Source organism: Arvicanthis niloticus, unplaced genomic scaffold, assembly GCF_011762505.2.
Source record: "Arvicanthis niloticus isolate mArvNil1 unplaced genomic scaffold, mArvNil1.pat.X pat_scaffold_1040_arrow_ctg1, whole genome shotgun sequence".
In the NCBI taxonomy this organism is placed as follows: domain Eukaryota; kingdom Metazoa; phylum Chordata; class Mammalia; order Rodentia; family Muridae; genus Arvicanthis; species Arvicanthis niloticus.
The window spans coordinates 4,543-18,857 of NW_023045057.1; the positions used below are offsets into that span (position 1 = coordinate 4,543).

Sequence of the window (14,315 nt, forward strand, 5' to 3'; positions counted from 1 at the left end):
CTGCCTCTACTACCCTCTTAATTCACCTCCTCATGCCTTGAATAAACTCTACTCTATACTAAGCCATTGTGTGGCTGGTCCCTCAGGGGGAAGAGATGCTTCGGCAGGGGCTGAGACAGCCCTTCTTCCATACCTCACCACACACCCACAGAACATACTCTCTTTCTCTTTATTTTTAAAAACACATCACTATATCTGCAAATGTATGTGTCTACATGTGATTTTGTGCTTTTTCTTTGGCTCTTCTGTTTGTTTATTGTGTGCTGTTCTAATTTGTTTTCTTTTTTTTTTATTTATTTTAGTTGTTGCTTGGATGTCTGTTTGTTGTCTAATGAGAGACAGAAAATGGGTGGATCTGGATGGGAGAGGAGGAACTGTGAGGGCTAGTGGGAAGGGACGCCATAATCACAGTATTGTATGAAAAAAATCTATTTTCAACTTTAAAAAAAAAACAAACAAACAAAAAAAAGTAAATCTGTGTATCGGGCTGGTGAGAAGGCGCAGTGGGTAAAGAACTTGCTGCACAAATGTGAAGCCTTGGTTTGAATCCCAGAACCCATAAGCCAGGATTCAGTAACAATATCTGGATGCTCTTATGGGAAGATGAGAGGTAGGAAGAGAACCATCCCAGAAGCCTGTGTGCCAGGTGGAATAGCATAAACAGTGATTAGCAGTGAAGACACTCTACCTCAAGGTGGACATCAAGGACAAGTACCCAAGGCTGTCCTCTGACCTCCACATGTTCTCTATGGCCCATGTGCATCTGCACCCATGCACATGAAAACACATGCACACATACACACACACACACACACACACACACACACACACACACACACACACGCAGCGCGCGCGCACATGCACACGCACGCACACACACATGCGCACAGCTGACATGAGACTCCATGCTTCACACAGAGCGAGGGGGGCAGAGGTGAAGACTGAATTTTGATGAGAATTACATCCTTTGTTTGACTTCACACAGCCAAAATTAAATAAATCTGTTGTTTTTTTGATTGTATTCAGTTGACCTTTCAATTTGCTTCTTCGCAAATAATATGTCGTGTTCTGATGGGTTTTGAGTCATGGTTTTGCTATGTAGCCCACATGACTCTGATGCTTACTATGCCCCTCCCTCAACGAACTTAGGGGTGTGATTTTAGATATACTACTAGACTTATAGATTGTATTCCAGTGACCCAACCCATTGCCTTATGTTCAGTACACATGGCCCCACTGGACTCTGACTTGACAGAATATGAACTATCGAGTACAGACTATCTTCTGCTCAGTTGCACTATGCATGGTCTAGAATCTATTGCATTCTATGCTTGCATGGTCATCATAACGGCGCTTCTGAGCAGCAGCTCAGGGTTAATGATTTGTTAAACTTACAAAGATTCAGGTAAGACTTCACAATGTAGCTTTTGTATGACATGGCTTGCTTCCTTGCTGCAGGTGCCTTCATCTGCAAGATGGTACCATTCGTCCAGTCCACTGCCGTTGTGACGGAAATCCTCACCATGACTTGCATTGCTGTTGAGAGGCACCAAGGACTTGTCCATCCTTTTAAAATGAAGTGGCAGTACACCACCCGAAGGGCTTTCACAATCTTGGGTATGTGAGCCACTCTTTGTCACTTGACAAAAATATCTGATATTAACTATTTGGAAGTGGAAGAATTTGTGTTTGCATATGACTTCAGAAAGTCCAGTCGGTGGCCACTTGGCTCTGTTACTTCCAGGCCTTTGGGCAAGAAAGCAGAACACTGTGACATGACCATTGGTGGAGCACTGGCTTGCCTCATTGCAGATCACACACACTTACACAGACAGAAACAGTCTGGAGCAAGTCCTATGCCAGTAACCTATTCTCCCAACCAGGCTCTGTTTCCTAGTAGTCCGTTCATCTATGAATCCATCAGTGGACAAAGTCCGTGAACTAGCATTCAAGACTTTGAAGGCATTTAATACTCAAAGTGTAACATTAGGTGAGGCTATTACTGTGCCATTCTTCATTATAGAGTAATATCATATATGTACAGCTGAAGTATGGTTTGGTCCGTTCTGGGTAAGCATTCCTGTATAACTTGAGGAGTTTGATCCTGTCTGTATTTACCTGATATCAACCTTTGGTTCTACCCTAATGCTTAAATATATTGTTGTGGATAGTGTATTTGCACAGTTTACATCTTCAATGCTTACATGTTACATTTAGCTAATGAAAGATACCTACCTGTAGCTAACATTCATCTGACCCTGAGACGAGAAGGCGCTGAGCGTACAAGAGCAAGACAGTCCTGCTACAGAGCAGGACTGTGCTTTGAGGGAAGCAGAGAGCAGGACTGGTCGTGCTGAGGTGGGCTCTCAATCATTCACACAGAGCTTGCAAGTGCCTGAGGGCAGTGAGTGACACGTTCCACTCTCTTCAGCGGTTCTAGATGCTTGGCTTGCCGTCACTGTCCCTAACTCAGTAAGACATAATGAATACAACATATCTCAAAACAAAATGGTGAATTTGAAGCAATATCCTAACGTCCAGTATGGTAGTAGATTAATCTTTCTATTTTAGTAATTATCATTGAGTCTTTAAAAATCTCAAGATGCTTAATTGACAATGATCTGAATTTATAGTAATCCGATGTATAGTGTACACCTGATAGGATTATCAAAGGTAGCAAATTTAACTAATATGCCAGGTGAAATAACAGAAACAGTATTTCTGTTATAAAAATGTAGCTGGTATTGTATTATCAGGAACACTGAAGACAGAGAGCCTGTAGGTTAAGCGTGTCTCCATTGTTCCGCATTCTGATGGTTATTGCGTTTTTACAGGTGTGGTCTGGCTGGCGGCCATCATCGTAGGATCACCCATGTTGCACGTGCAGCGCTCGAGGTACACAGGGTCAAGTGGCTCGTTATTACTACTGAGATACTTCTCCACGTCACTCACCCGTAACATTACCCATCTCAAGAGCACCTCAGCAAGTCTCTATGACCCAGTTCCTTCACTGGAAATCTTTCAAATGAGTTAAAATCGTTTTTCTCCATTTTACTTAATTCTTCTAGAAATTGTATTGCTAAGACTTTGGTGCTTAACATTTTTAAAAATAATCCATTTACTTTACCATTTTTCCTATAAATTAAACATGCTGTTCCAAGAACACTCTAATGTTTTGATATAACTAAGAACCCAATGACTACTCTGTATTTTTTATTCAAAATAGATTTTTTCATACAATATATAATTATTACAGTTTTTTCCTCCTAGGTCCTCCCAAGTCCCCTACCATCCAGGTCCACCCCCTTTCTGTCCCCTCATTAGAAATAAGCAGGCGTCTAAGGAATAATGATAAAACATAAGACAGAACAAAACCCAGCAATTAGAAGTAGGACAAAACAGAAAGAAAAGGCACAGGAAAAGCCACAAGACACAGATACAGACCAAAGACACACACACTCAGAAGTCTCATAAAAACACAAAAGCAGAAGCTATAATGTGTAGGCAAACCTGTGTGATATAAATACACACATACATACACATATACATACATACATACATACATACATACATACATACATATGTACATACATACCCTGAAAGGACATTATGAGCCAAGAAACCTCTCTAAATATGCCGTTGAATTGGATTTCTGTCAGCCAACTCCTGCTGGCCAGTCTATCCTTGAGAGATGTTTGTTTTCCCCAGTGAGACTCCCTTGGGAAATAAACCCTAATTTTTCACTGACAAGTGGATATTAATTGGAGACGCTATCTGGATTAAGGAGGGGACATATGTCCACTTCTCCTTTCAGCTCCAGGACACCAAACTGGTGCAGCCCCATATAAGCCCTGAGCAGGTAGCCTCGATCTCTGGCGAGTTCATATGTGTCTCTGTCCTGCTGCAGTTTACAAGGTCTGCTTTCCTTGATGTCTTCCATCCCCTCTGCCTCTTATACTCTTCTTGTTTCCTTATCCACAAGGTTCTCTGAGTCCTGAGGGGAAGGATTTGATGGAGACACGCTGTTTAGGGCTGAGTGCTCCGAGGTCTTCCTTCTCTGTGTATTGTCTGGCTGTGGGTCTCTGTATTTGTTCCCATCTGTTACAGGAGGAAGGGTTCTGTGATGACAGCTGAGCTATGAGTGCAGCAGAATGTCATCAAGAGTCATCTTATTGCTATGTTCCTTTTGTATGACAGTAGCATTTGTTTTTTACCTTGGTTCCCAGGCTATCTAGTCTCAGGTTCTTGGTCACCTAAATAGCATGAGTATGGATTCCATCTTATGGAGTGGGCCTTAAGTCAACACAGATATTAGTTGGCAACTCTCACAGGCTTTGTTCCATTCATTGCCCTAGTGTATCTTGCAGGCAAGACATCCCTGTAGATCAAAAAGCTTGTAGCTGGGTTGGAGCTTCTGATTCTCCTTTGGTAGCATGTAGAGTAGCATCTGGTACCAGAGCTCTAGACAGTAAGGAGAGGGCTCTAGGCCAGGCACCAGCTTGGCTTCTCGGTGTTCTATGGGTTGTGTGTTGTTTCAGCAATACGGCCTTGCCATCAATTTGTTGGAGAGAAACATAAAGCCTTTGTAACATCCTGGGTTATTTGGGGGCTCCCCTGGACCCCTTTTGGCTAACAATGTGATTAGATATAACCCATTCCAGGTACTGGAAACTTCATTTGGTGATGAGAGATATCCATCACCTGCTGCTGCTGGCACCGTTATTTGGTGATTTCATTTGGATCACCTTCATATATGTATAGAATTTAAGAAAGTTGCTAATGCATTGTTTCCACACACACCCTCGTGTGGCTATTAATTTTAGCTGCCTCTGTCCATATTTTTTACCACCCCCTGAACTACCCATTTGACCCTCCTTTCCATCCTTAACTATTCTATTTCTCCTTCCTTCTCTGTATCTTCTTTTATTGTTAACTCATGCAACAAACTGTAATAGATTAGTTGATTCTCTTTCATAAGGCCTTTCTTGCCAGCCTTGTCTTCATTGGTAATGGAAATTTGAGCGGAAAACACATTCAAAGAGCATCTTATCCAGTCTCTCTTCTTTCTCCACCTTTGTCTGGTCTGCTAGGTTCAGCCATGCGTGAGGGTTCACAGTAGAGAAAGATGGGTGTAGGTGTGACTCAACCTGTCTGTTGATGTAGTCTAACACAGACAACAATCCTCAAAGCAACAGAGCATTGCTCACATAACCCCTAACCAAATTTATAAAATGATATATTCTTTTTCTACTTTTTTTAATCCTCTAAAATTTAATTAATTTTATTTCATTTTTTGTAGTCATAAGTAATAAAGTTACTAGGACATAAAATGACTTATCAAAATATATCTAACTAAAAACAAAGTATACCACAAGCCTTATTATACTAATTCATTTGGATTTCTTTGTTTGGAAAATTATTTTCTAATTAATTATTTTATTTATTTACATCCCAAGTGTTGCCTCCTCTCCTGGTCCCTCCTCCCAGAGTTCTTTACTCCATCCCCCCATCTTCTTTGCCTCTGCAAGGGGTTTCCCCATCCCCTTTCTCTCGGCATCAAGTCTCTGCAGAATTAGGTGCACCCTGTCACACTGAGGCCAGACAAGGCAGTCCTCTGCTACATATGTGCCTGGGGCCATGGACCAGCCCATGTGTATGCTCTTTGGTTGATGGCTTAATCTCTGGCAGCTCCCAGGGGTCAGGATTAGTTGACACTGTTGGTCTTTCTGTGGGTTGTCCCCACAGTTCTCTTTTTTACTTTTTTAAACAGAAAGGCAAATATGGAATTTTACGAGGCTTGCCACACCCAGCAGCAAGGAATATCAATGTGAGCCATAAGGTAAAGGTAGATTTTACCAAGAGTCTGATGTTTGTTCTAGGATTTGAGTACTGAGTGAGCTGAACTGTGTGCAAGCAGAGAACAACTTTATGTGTGTTCAACAAACTTATGAAATGCTTTCTGAGGATGTCCCAACCTGGCACACCAGCTGTGCCGGTATTCAGTTCACTAAAGTTCTCTGTCCACTTTCCACACGGAAACAGTTGTACATCTGTTACAAGAAGTCCAGTCCACAAGCCTTAGTCTCTTAAGTTCATATAATCAATTTAAAACTTGGCCACTTTCCTCGGCTTGAATTGACATTGGCCCTAACAACGTAAATTGTTGTGGCTGTCTTCTGGGTGTCTCTGCCCCATCCGTGTGCAGCTGACCCTTTCTCTCCTACAAGCCCATGAGCAGATGTGGTCTGGAAACAGTACCTCTGGGTGTCACTCTGACTCCTGATTGGCGCTTCTCTTCTGGGTTTTCCCAAGACACGCAATGCTTCTGGCAGCTTGTCCACTCCTCAGCCCTCTCTATACCACAAACATGGCCAGCTCCTTTCTGCTGAGACCTCCTTCCCCACCAGCAGGGTGTAGAACCATGGGCTCTTTCACAAATGACACATCCCGATCGTGAGGTCTATTTCTTAATCACAGAAAACAGATATGGCAAATAAAAGAAACATTACTCCAGGCAGTGGTGGTGCACGCCTTTAATCCCAGCACTTGGGAGGCAGAGGCAGGCCAATTTCTGAATTTGAGCACAGCCTGGTCTACAGAGTGAGTTCCAGGACAGCCAGGGCTATAAAGAGAAACCCTGTCTCAAAAAAAAAAAAAAAAAAAAAAAAAAAAAAAAAAAAAAAAAAAAAACCAAAAACAAAAAAAAAAAAGGTGGGGGGAAGAAAGAAAGAAAGAAAGAAAGAAAGAAAGAAAGAAAGAAAGAAAGAAAGAAAGAGAAAAACGAAACATTACTCCAGGATATACTTTAAACATACCTTAAATTCGTGACTCACTGGTAGAAAATCTCTATTCTACAATTTAATTAACAAAACCATGCTCACTGTCAGGCCAGCCAATCACATTTGCTTCTTGTCCTGTAATAGTGTGCATCCCATGCCACCTCATTCCTCAGCACAATTAGTGTGTGTGAGAGCACACAGGGACCTGAGTCTCTGGGGGCGTGGATGCTGGGACTTGAGGCTCGGCCACTGGCGAGTCTTCACTGTGCTCTAGCACCTTGCTTCTCTCAGGTGCGGCTTAATTCTCCGTTCTCATGGGGATGGACAGAAAAGTGATCCAATGAACACTGTCACACTTATGTCCCCTCCCAGAACTTGTCATAATATCATTTCCCTACATTCAGACTTTACACTAAGCTGTGGTTTTACCACAGTAAACTGCAGATCTTGACGTAGTTTTCCAATGATTTATATCATTCCTAGTTATTTTTGTCAAAAAAACCACCTAGGCCAGAACTGGGACTTTCTTGCCTTTTCAATTGCTAGCGAAGGTTGTGACGGAATTTGCACATAAGCACATAAACATAAGCGAAGCTGTGTTCAGACCCTGAGTACTCACCTGAAAAGATCCAGGCTGCATGGGGACAGCATTCCCGGTAAATTCTCACGTTTCCATTCCTGTTGCCGAGAGAGGTGACCTTTGAAAGAGCTTTAAGGCTTCAGTGCGACCTGGAAATGAGCCACACCACTTACTGTTGTTGTTAATAATGTTTGAGTTAAAACCGAGTCTGCCAGGAATAGTTCTGGTAAATGAACTAGCAAGGGCCATTTGGATTATTTTAGATTGGCCATGGTTTGGATCTTATTTCCCACTTGTCTTAGGATTTAAAGGCTACCAGTTGCCTTTTTAATGCCTTTATTAGAATCTCATACTTAAAGGGGATCTGGCGACTCTCCACGTCTGTTCCTTTTTTTTTTTTTTTTTTTCCCAACACGTGAGAAAGCAAAATATATTAGTTTAATTAGTATTAAAACAGATGGCAGAGAGCATATGGTGTTATCAACAGTCAGCGCGGTGAGTAAGGTCTTTTAGCTCATTGGCAAGTTGTAAGAAGCAGAAGGTTGAGAAAGGCCAGAAATGAAGGAAACACGCAGAGACTTCAATTCCAATCCAAATCTAAAAGCTCAAAGTTCAAAAAAAAAAAAAAAAAACCTAAGCAGGTGAGTGGGAAACTGCATTTCACTGCAACATAGCAACAAAACAGTGTTGCGCATTTGAAATATTCAGTGACAGAGGTGGAAAGTCTTTCAAAGGTGTACGGCAGGGGCACTCGCTGCTTCTAGTGCTGACTGCTGGCTCTTGTAACCCACTTATTCTTACCATAAAGATTAAGTATGACTTCCTATATGAAAAAGAACATGTCTGCTGCTTGGAAGAGTGGGCCAGCCCGGTGCACCAGAGAATCTACACACCGTCATCCTCGTCATCCTCTCCTCCTGCCTCTTGTGGTGATGCTGGTCCTTTACAGCAAGATTGGCTATGAGCTGTGGATCAAGAAGAGAGTGGGAGACAGTTCAGCGCTGCCAAACTATCCACGGGAAAGAAATGTCCAAAATAGCCAGGTCTGTTTGCTCACTTCTGTGTCAAAGGTTTTACTTCATCGTACTAGAAGGGATAGTTGTCAAGGATGCCAGAACTCTCGGGTAATTTAGCCAAAGTAGCCTCAGTTGAGAGTATTTAAACCCTTGAAGCTTTTTGAAATGTAATGTGTAGCAGAAAGCTAGATCAAATCATTAGTCCTTGAATCAGAAGTGAGGGTGGGGTAAGATCATGGTTACATTTTCATCTCTATATAAATATAATCTGCAAGAAGAACTATGAGCCAGTGTCACAGCTGTGCGATCCAATGGGATCTCTTCTTGTCGGTATGCTGGCCACGTGACACAGTTCCGCATCTTAGCTCCCCCACCTGTTTCTTCATATATACAAAGTTACATAATGGTTCCAGTAACCGAGTTGTTCTTACTATAGCATCCCTACTTTCTGATACTCAAAGAAGGTGCTGATTAGTGTACATGAGATGGAATGTATAAAAATATTTTTAAATCAGAGCCTATTATGTATATTAAATGATTTATGTTGAAAATTAATTTTAACATAACAGCTGTCTTTCTGACTTTATTCGTTAGTATCCACTTAAAAACACTATGATGCTGCATATATTATATAGAAGATGTACTTTATAATATTAATTGAACATTCGAATGGAAAAAAGCCAGTTAATGCCTCCTGTTCAGACTTCCAGGGATTTGAAAGGGTTTATTTGAATCGCGAGTTTGCAGCGCCCTCTAGTGGCTTGTTTGTGTACAGACGGGCCTCTCTATGAAAGTACCAAGACTTAATTACCATGGGAATTTTTATTAAATTAATTGTCCCTTTCCTGGGGCGGGGGGTAGAGGAGGGAGAGCTATTGAGTTGAAAAGAAAGATGCCAGGTGTGAACTCTTAAAATATAAAGCAAATACATAGTTCTAGTGCAGATGTTTGTCTACCTTATAAGAAGAATAAAGAAATGAGTTTGGATTCCCGGTAAAACGGTTTTAATTCTATCCTGAAGCTTATTGTATTTCATAAATATTGATCTTTTGCTGTCACAGACATGAATGATTTTCAATACACAGTGAGTTAAAGTCACTGAACTTAGACTCCTAAATCCAAACCCAAAGTACAGCCATTACTAGCCATCTGACTGCAAACCACAGACCTTCTCTGTGACTCCGTCTCTGCAGTGGCTCACCGATTTGCTTGAATATTAATGATATAATCCGTGTCAGTAACCTAATGGAATACTAGGCCCACAACGAGCACATGTCATAAGCATGTTTATTACACAAAGATGGTGAAGACAGATGAAACAAACTGGAAAAGGCGTTAATGCAATTATGTTGGAGTGGGCTGAGCTCGGCTTTTATTCCAGCTTTGCTGTCTAACGCATTTCCACGGGAAAGTGAACCAACACAATAACCTCTTTCGGATCTAGGAAGAAGAAGAGGGCTGTCGTTATGATGGTGACAGTGGTGGCCCTCTTTGCTGTGTGCTGGGCACCGTTCCATGTTGTTCACATGATGGTTGAGTACAGTGAGTACCTGGCGTTCTTGTTCGGTGACTCTCCAGGCCATTTCCCGCTAGAGCAGACAGTAACGACTGTAAACCCCTTGCTGTTCACTGGCTTAATTAAATACCAAGCCTTGAGTCTGGTTCTTTCCTGCTCAAGGAGCGCCAGCCTTCTGTGTGCTGGGTGATTGTGTGTGAGAAAAACACTTGGGTAAATAAGCATACTTTAGTTGTTGTGTACAGTAAAGAAAAGCTTCCATAATCTCCCATGATTCCTAAGGGGGGCAATGTGGCATCTTTTTACAACCTCAACTCCCACCTTATTAATTTAATACCTGGGATTTCAGTTGGCACCTCAGGAGGTTCTCTCTGGGAAGTGAGGACTCTACATGGTTTTCTGTAAGATTGTGTTTTCTGCAAGGCAGGTGAATATTTGAAAGGCCACTCCTGCTTCTAGTTTACCTGGCAGTTGAACTATTTAGTTGAAAAGCTGCGGGCCCAGTAACATGCTGGACACCACACTGTGTATGTAAGAAAGGTCCTCACAAAGGTTGTTTGTTTCTGGATAATCAGATTCCTCTCCGCAAGCTGTCTTCAGACATTCACATGCTTTTTTTTTGCCTCTGACAACATCACATGATAAGTGGTTTTTAATTTTCTTGATAAAGCCAACCATCGTTCTAAACTACCATTCTATTTCAGGTAATTTTGAAAAGGAATATGATGATGTCACAATCAAGATGGTTTTCGCTGTCGCGCAAACAATTGGCTTTTTCAACTCCATCTGCAATCCTTTTGTGTATGCGTTTATGAATGAAAACTTCAAAAAGAATTTTTTGTCAGCGGTTTGTTATTGCATAGTAAAAGAAACCTTCTCCCCAGCTCGGAAGCCTGGAAACTCTGGAATTTCAATGGCGCAGAAGAGAGCAAAGTTATCACGACCACGGCGCACAGTGAAGGAAACCAAAGGAGACGCATTCAGCAGTGCCAACACTGATGTCAGACTGTGTGAGCAGCCGAGGGAGAAAAGACAGCTCAAGCAGCAGCTTGCCTTCCTTGGTTCTGAACTTTCTGAAAACTCTACATTCGGCAGTGCACATGAATTGTAGCAGTATCTTCTGATATAGTTATATCATCTGATTCTGATATAGTTAATATCATCTGTATGGAAAGCTATTTAAAGCAAAGGTCAGGACTACTTTTTTTTAATGACAAGAAGAGACACAAAACAACTTTTCCATTTAAATGAACATAATACGTAACACTGTAACTTTGAAAAATTATTATAACAGCTTTGTAGATTATTAAAGTTGATTTATGAAAGACTTTGTGCATAATATAGCAATGGCTTTGGCAGCAGTTTTATCCATGTAGTCAATGCGATGTGATTTTTGTGTATTGCTAAACTGAATGAAAAAGTATTAAAACTGTACCATCATCCTTGAATGTTAAGCATTTGAGTATCATACTGTAATTTATAGTGTGCTGTTGAAATTTGGAGAACAGTCTTTGCAACTGACAATTGTACCATAATTTAAAAAAAAAAAATCAAAGAGGATGAAGAATCGGGCAAGTAACAACTAATAACTTAAGAGACAAATGCACACTGCCTCTGTGGTGACAAGTGACATCATCATTTTAAATCTCTGTTGTTCTGTATGAATGGAGGCCCTACCTTGTTTACATCATAGAGTCGTGGTGAAACAAAGTGTGATGAGGAAGGAAGGCACTTCTCACTCTAAAGGGATGAACTCTGAGTCCTGGCCCTGCCCCTCCTGTCTCTGGCCCCCACTTCCCGCCCTGCTTTCCTTGCTAAGATTTATTCTAGTGCTGTTTCACTTTCCTCTCCTGTTTGTAACGTGTTTCCCATTAAAAGAAAGGAAGTAGGTAACTTCGTTTATTAGTAAGGTGATAGGTAGGTAGATGGATAGATAGATAGATAGATAGATAGATAGATAGATAGATAGATAGATAGGAGATAGATGTCAGAGAGATAACAGCTGATGGACAAAGATATCAGATGTTTATCTCTGTTTGGCACTTTATTTCCTCTAGTGAAATGGAAGACTTTAAGAGAGACTTTCTCTGTAGTAGACTAATGTAGAGGTGTGAAGCAACTCCAAGCCTGTGAAATATTGCTATGTCCAAGGCCAGCCTCCAAATGGTGGGTCGGGAAGAACAGAGCTGCCACTAGCTCAGCCCCTCGCTCCTGTGTTCCACACATCGGGAATCAGGACACCACTGTGGCTGCGGCCTTCCCAACAGTCAAGGAACCCAAGGCCCTGCCACAGCCTCATTGCCTAACTTGTTCCTCAAGCACTCATTTTCTATCTGAAGAACTCAGAATATTTTATAATTTAAGCATTAAGATTTGGAAACCAAAGAGCACGACCTACTTGGGTTCCCTTCGTTCCAGGCATTTCATGTCCTGTGCATCAGTGAAGTGCTATTGAAAAGGAGAAAGGGAAAAATGGTGTAGAATAAGAAAGACAAAGTGCATGACACAGGAAAATTAGCAAAGTGAAGGGAGAGATACTTGGTTCTTATGGACTGCTTTTGTACCGTGTCACCTTTTTTGTCTAATTACATTGTGACAAAACAGTGATCATTACACTGCTAAATCCTTACGAATGGACCTAATGTGCTGATTTGGGTTATCTTTATTTAACTGATAAAAAGTCATATGGCATCAATATGACAATAAAAAATTGTGTGTATGTTTATGCATTTATCCATAAATAATAAATTCAAAGGAGAAAGTCACTCCTGACGGCTTCCAACAGAAGAACAGCTGAATGAATAACGCAACCTCAACATGGTCCGTATTTTCAAGCATCACTGATGGATGTGTGTGATGGCTGACGAAATTTTAGTTATTTTTGCCCTAATCTGACAATTTACAGTTTTATTGCCCGAAGTTTACCACGTAACCACTTAACTTCATTTCCTGTAAGAATAGCAGAAGAGTTGAGACGTCGTTGTGAGTAAAAATGGAGCTGAGCCTGCTGCTACCCTTCCTAGGTAGTACGGATGTGCTGTTGTTCCTCACAGGTAATGTGAGCCTGCTGCTGCCCTTCATGGGTAGCATTTGAAGGTTTTATGGACTATGCTTTAAAAAGGACAGTAGGTGCTATCATTTATTCAGCTATCATTATTTTTCTTTAATTCTATCTTTTAGATTATAATACAGTTACAACATTTCTCTCTCCCTTTTCCTGTCTCACACCCTCCCACATACCTCTTCCCGCTCCTCTTCAGATTCATTGTCTTTTTTACTACTAATTGTTATTGTATGCATATATATGTACATGTACACACACACACACACACACACACACACACACGTTCTTAACTATAACCTGTTCAGTCTGGATAATGCTACCTATGTGTACGTTTTCAAGGCTGACTGTTTGGCGCTGGGCTGCCAATGGGTGTGCTCTTCATCAGGAAAGACCACCTCTCCCACTCTCATCTTTCCTCAGTTGCTTATAGTTCTTTGTGTAGGGTTGAGACCTCATGGGCTTTCCCCATCCACTTTAGCGTATCCATTGTTGTTCTTATTCAGCTCATGTGTGGGCAAACATGTTGGTGAGACTTTCTGGGTGAAGCTTCTTACATTACTAGGAGACACAATCTCATAGCAAAGCTCTTTGACCTCAGGCCTTTATTATCTGTCTGCTCCCTCTTCTTCGAGGTTCCCCCTAGCCTTAGGTATGGAATCAGCCAGTATTTCTGAAGCTCCCGCAGTGTGTCGGACCTAGACACCTTCTCTCCCTTCCGAAATCATGAACATTTCCCTCTCTAACCCAGGTAATGCTGATTGACTGAAGGATTTTAGGTTGGCTGACCAATGAAATAACAGAGTCAACCCATAAGTTTTAAAATGGAACATGTGTCTATCAACTAAGATATTAAACATGTTTTCCTCTTACATGGCAAAATTCTTAGACTGCACACATGGATCAGGATTTATTTTATAGGAGAAAAGGTTAGAAATAAATGAGGTAAGGAATAGTTTTTAAAAATAAACCTATTTGATTATTGTACTTGTGAAAAGACAGTAGGAAATAAGGCACTGCTTGGCCTCCAGCAGCCTCTGGTCAGTATGCCACAGTCTTTGGCTTTCTCTGTGTCTGCACAGTGATATTAAATGTAGCCGCCCGCGGCCACAAGTCAACTGGGTCCACCTGAAAGGGGGGCTGGGAATGAAAGGGGCTGGAGGGCGAGAAGAGATGAGGCCAAGACAAAGTTCTCTGATCAAGGCCCCAAGCTTTAATGTTTAGCTCTCAATTTAAAGGGGAAGACCCAACCCACAACCCCTCCTGGTTCCAGATGGGTGGGATAGTCCATAGTCCATTCCAGGTCACGGCCGGAGATGCCTCAAGGCAAGCCCAGGGGCAGTTCTGCTGTGTTCCGGGAAAC

The 14,315-nt window shown here is 41.6% G+C and overlaps 1 pseudogene across 1 annotated transcript; it reads left to right on the plus strand.

The window, feature by feature from the left end:
- The first annotated feature begins 1,458 nt into the window (after positions 1-1,458).
- Positions 1,459-12,595, plus strand: LOC117701418 (pyroglutamylated RF-amide peptide receptor-like; annotated as a pseudogene). The gene is made up of 5 exons (XR_013070195.1): positions 1,459-1,617; positions 2,835-2,891; positions 8,163-8,402; positions 9,820-9,917; positions 10,596-12,595. The product of XR_013070195.1 is annotated as a pyroglutamylated RF-amide peptide receptor-like (transcript).
- Positions 12,596-14,315: the final 1,720 nt, after the last annotated feature.